The sequence below is a fragment of the Ovis aries genome, chromosome 7, assembly GCF_016772045.2.
Source record: "Ovis aries strain OAR_USU_Benz2616 breed Rambouillet chromosome 7, ARS-UI_Ramb_v3.0, whole genome shotgun sequence".
Taxonomy (NCBI): Eukaryota; Metazoa; Chordata; class Mammalia; order Artiodactyla; family Bovidae; genus Ovis; species Ovis aries.
Window position 1 is genome coordinate 68,718,593 of NC_056060.1, and position 5,584 is coordinate 68,724,176.

The window sequence follows — 5,584 nt, forward strand, 5'->3', positions numbered from 1 at the left end:
CCATATAATTAAAAGATGCTCCTTTGAAGAAAAGCTATGACAAAACTAAATAGCATATTAAAAAGCAGGGACATTACTTTGCCAACAAAGGTCCATCTAGTCATAGTTATGGTTTTTCCAGCAGTCACGTATGGATGTGAGACTTGGACTATAAAGAAAGCTGAGTGCCGAAGAATTGATGCTTTTAAACTGTGGTGTTGGAGAAGACTCTTGAGAGTCCCTTGGACTGCAAGAAGGTCTAACCAGGCCATCCTAAAGGAAATCAGTCCTGAATATTCATTTGAAGGACTGATACTGAAGCTGAAACTCCAATCCTTTGGCCGCCTGATGTGTAGAACTGATTCATTTGAAAAGACCTTGATGCTGGCAAAGATTGAAGGCAGGAGGAGAAGCGGACGACAGAGGATGAGATGGTTGGATGTTCATCACCAACTCGATGAACAAGAGTTTGAGTAAGCTCCAGAAGTTGGTGATGGACAGGGAAGCCTGGCGTGCTGCAGTCCATGGGGTCACAAAGAGTCAGACACGAGTGAGTAACTGAACTGAACTGACTGAAGTGCTAGTCTTTTTTTTTTTTTTTAACTTTGGCCACACCACATCGGGATCTTAGTCCCCCAATCAGCGTCTGAGCCCTGGCCACAGCAGTGAAAGCACTGATTCTTAACCACTAGACTAATAGGTAGCTCTGACAATTTTATTTGTAATAGCCGCAGACTGGAAAAAAAATCCAAATATCCATCAACAGTTGAATGGTTAAACAAACTTTAGTATATCCACAAATCAAATACTATTTACCAATAAAAATGAAGCATTGATAAAACAACATGGGTGATCTCAAAATCATGCTGACTGAAAGAAACCAGACAATATACAAGGGGAACATATTGTATGATTCTATATAGCATTATTGCTGGAAAAACATGGATTTGAACTGCCTATGTTCACTTACATGTATTTTTCTAAATAATAAATGCTACAGTACTACATGATCTGAGATTGGTTGAATCTGAGGATGTGGAACTATGGATACCGAGGGCCAACTCTAAGTTATACAGTGTTCGACTGAGCAGAGAAATGGCACCTCTAACCCTCACACTGTTCAAGGGTCAGCTGTATATAATAATCCAGAAAGAACAAACTATAGTGACAAAGCAGAGGATGATGGGGGAAGCAGGGAAGGATGAGTGGAAGAACAGATTTAAAAAAGGGAACCAAAGAAACTTTTGGATATGATTATTATTTTGATTTTGGTGATGGTTGAGGGGATGCATGCATATGTCAAAATTCATCAAATTGTACACTTCAAATATGTAGCATTTATTGTATATCAATTATAACCTCAGTAAAGCTGTTTAAAAAAAAGACCAATCATCCATTATAGGACCATACTTTGGGGACAATTATTAACACTATCTCAATTTGGAAAAAGCTATACTGGAATTCTTATCACCAAATCAGCAAGAGTGATGTCTATGTTTGAGAAGAAAAATCTACCCTTACCATAGAGACTTGCTTGAAAAATTTACTCTACTGCATGGTTTCTGTGGCAGTTCAACTTCAGTGAGCTGTTTATTTCTATTTGCCTTAAAAGTTCTCCTCCCTTTACATGTCACTATTTACCTTATCCCTCAACACCCAGCTGGGCTTCCCAGGTGGTGGTAAGGGTAAAGAACCTGTCTGCCAATGCAAGAGACATAAGGGACGTGCGTTTGATCCCCAGATCCAAAAGATCCTCGGAGGAGGGCATGGCAACCCACTCCAGTATTCTTGACTAGAGAATCCCATGGATAGAGGAGCCTGGTGCACTACAGTCCATGGGGTCACAAAGAGTCAGACACGACTGAAGTGACTTAGCACGAATACCCAGCTAGTCTCCAACAGCTTCTGTGCTGCCAGCCCTCTCCAGTACCACAAGGATTAGCTATGAGCTCAGTGAAGGATGAAAAGGGGGATAGGGGAGAATGATTTTATTAAAAGACAAGAGCAGTTACCTAAAAAAGATTGTTTGGAGCTGGATTCAATCCGTCACTAAGATTCTAAACTAAAAATCACTAGCAGATCACCAGTAACACTGAACGCTGATGCTACTTTCTGTTTGTGTTTAAAATCAGGTTTTGACAACAGCCCAAGCTTCTAAATAGAAGACTGAGCTACAGGAAGAAACATGCAGTGTGCAAGAAAACTACCTACATGTGACTAACACCTGCTAACTTGTAAATAGTGAGGGCATGGGCTGCTTCTTAGCTCCAGTGGAAGTCACAGCAGAGATGACCACCTTGCTGTGGACACCCTAGCAACATCAGTAAACCGTGAGTAGCAGTTGAATAACCAACCAAACAAAAAAAGATAAAGCTAGGTTTTTACCTAGATTATGCCTTCTCTCTGGTTTAGCATAAAAATCAAAACTTGTATTTGGAATGAAGTCTTAAACCTCCTTTTTGCTATGTCTTCTGAATAAGCCAAGTATTAGACAAGCATCTAGGCTAGTTAAGTGTCATGGGTCTCTCTGAGTTGATTCTGCTCTGGAAACTTGCTGTCAGGTCTGGCCCAGACTACCAAATTACTAACATTTCACACCATAATCTGCCTGCAATGTCAGGAGACCCAGGTTTGATCCCCGGGTGGGGTAGATCCCCTGGAGAAGGGAATGGCTACCCACTCCAGTATTCTTGCCTGGAGAATCCCATGGACAGAGAAGCCTGAAGGGCGACAGTCCGTGGGGTCACAAAGAGTTGGACACGACTGAGCAACTTTCACAAGCTTTTCCTAGGCTAAACTTATTCTTGTTGTTGCTGTTACTATTATTATTGCCTCAACATGCTTCTTTGCTCCTGCTGTTGAGCTAAGGTGGTTGGGTACTTTAGACTGCTGGGTTCCTTCGGTGACAAAGCAGACGCGGTAGGGGAGTACGGACGAGTGTCCAGGTGTTTGGTGGGCAGTACTCTGAACTAAGACATGAGCAGAGTTATGGCTCAAATTTGCAGTTTAGGGAACAGAGACCAGAGGAGCGTCAGTTCCCTCAGATAACCAGATTCCCGCATACTGTGGTTTGCCTTGGATGGGCGTCTGAGCTGAGATAGTGGGGCGCGTCTGGGTAAAGGGTTCAGAATTTGGAGTGCGACCGACCTGGATTGGAACAGAGCTCCACCACTCCGTGCTGTGAGAATCCCACAAGCGTCCTCTCAGACCCGCGATGTCCTTCGTCGACGCGCTGCTTCGCACGCCCGCGGCCCAGCGCACAGGAAGCCCCGAGGCCGGCATGGGCGCCGCGCCGACGCTCCCCGCCGGCTGGCCGGCTCCCCGCGCTCGCTGGCCCGCGCCCAACGCTCGGTTCGTGGGACGCCCGCGGCCGGATGCCCTGCGTCCGCACGGTCCTCGGCCTCCTGGCGGCCTGTGGCGCCATCGCCTTCCTTGGCTACTGCATCTACTTCGACCGGAGTCGGCGTGGCGACCCCGCGTTCAAGCGCCGCCTGCGGGAGAGTGAGTGAGACGGCGGCGGAGGCGCGACGGGCCCGGCTGGGCGGGCGGCGGCGGGGCTGAGCGGGCCCCCGGGGCGACAGGAGCCCGCGGGGCGCACGCAGGCATCTGCAGGGCTCACGACCAGCACGTGCCACGTTGTGTTTGCAGAAAGAAGAGCCCAGCAGCGAAAGGCTGAGGGACGGGGCGCCCAGGTGAAGTGCTTTAGCGACGCTGAGGTGGTGTTACAGTGAGTAACTTCCCGCCGGTGCAGGTAGCGGCTCGGCCTCAGGGTCCCTGGCGGTTTCCTGAGCAGCCATTTCCCATTGCCTCGATGCCTGCCCGCACCCCGCTTCCGCTCGGGCAATATTTAGCTTTTATTGTCCGACAGCGGGAGGAAGGAAGGAAGCAAGAACAATCTGGGGTCGTGAAAAGGCAGTAATAACGTGGTAGGTAAAGGCACTTCGTTTAGTTTATAAAAAAGAAGAAAGAGGAGCCTTTGCCTTTCCTGAGCCACGTGCGTGCGCAGTCGCTCCGTCCTGAGCCACACCAGACACTTAAAGAGACCCAGGTCTGCCCGGCCCGGTACGGTGCTGAACCGCCCACTCCTGTTCTACGAGGCCTTTCTTCTAGCTCAGAAACAGGATGTATCCTCTTTTTCTCCAAAATGGAATTTGATCAGTCGTTTCGAAGTCATTTGGGGCTTCCCTGGTGGTTCAGTGGGTAAAGCGTCTGCCTACAATGCGGGAGACCCGGGTTCGATCCCTGGGTCGGGAAGATCCCCTGGAGAAGGAAATGGCAACCCACTCCAGTACTCTTGCCTGGGAAATCCCATGGACTGAGAAGCCTGGTAGGCTACAGTCCATGGGGTCGCGAAGAATCAGACACGACTGAGCGACTTTCCCTTCCCTTTGAAGGATAATCACAGTTATCTTGGTGATTGGTCCAACTTAACCAACTCACTTCATTTCTCAAACAGAGCGTTCTTGGGCTGTTCTGTGAAACTTTCATTCGGTTGATGCTCATTTGAGCGCCTCGCATTTGAGTCGCTGCCCATGTGAGGCATTGTTCTAAGTGTGGCAGAGGTTAGCAATGGCGAAAGAACATGCCCCATGTAACAGGAGCACAGGGGATTCCCTGGTGCTACTGCTGCTGCTGCTGCCAAGTCACTTCAGTCATGTCCAACTCTGTGCGACCCCATAGACAGCAGCCCACCAGGCTCTCCCATCCTTGGGATTCTCCAGGCAAGAATATTGGAGTGGTTGCCATTTCCTTCTCCAGTGCATGCGTGCATGCTAAGTTGCTTCAGTCGTATCTGACTCTGCGACCCCATGGACAACAGCCCTCCAGGCTCCTCTGTCCACGGGATTCTCCAGGCAGGAATACTGAAGTGGGTTGCCATTTCCTTCTCCCATTCCCTGGTGACTCAGTAGTAAAGAATCCACCTGCTACTGCAGGAGACCCCGGTTCAGTCCCTGGGTGGGGAAGATCCTCTGGAGAAGGAAATAGCAACCCACGCCAGTATTCTTGCCTGGAGAACTCCACGGGCAGAGGAGCCTGGCAGGCTACTGTTGCAAGAGTCCGACGTGACTTAGCGACTAAACAACAACATCAGGAGCACAGAGGAGGCTGCTAAGTCGCTTCAGTCGTGTCCAACTCTGTGTGACCCCACAGACGGCAGCCCACCAGGCTACCCCATCCCTGGGATTCTCCAGGCAAGAACACTGGAGTGGGTTGCCATTTCCTTCTCCAGTGCATGAAAGTGAAAAGTGAAAGTGAAGTCGCTCAGTCGTGTCCGACTCTTTGCGACCCCACGGACTGTAGCCTACTAGGTTCCTCCATCCATGGGATTTTCAAGTGAAGACTGAGCGACTTCACTTTCTCTTTTCACCTTCATGCATTAGAGAAGGAAATGGCAACCCACTCCAGTGTTCTTGCCTGGAGAATCCCAGGGATGGGGTCGCACAGAGTCGGACAGAACTGAAGCGACTTAGCAGACTTAGCAGCCCCAGGGCTACCTGCTGAGTCATCTGAAGGCTTACTCCCTCACATATCGGGCAGCTATGCTGGCTGGCCACTTAGCTGGGACTGTTGCACAGAACAGCTACATAGGTCCTCTCCTTGTGGC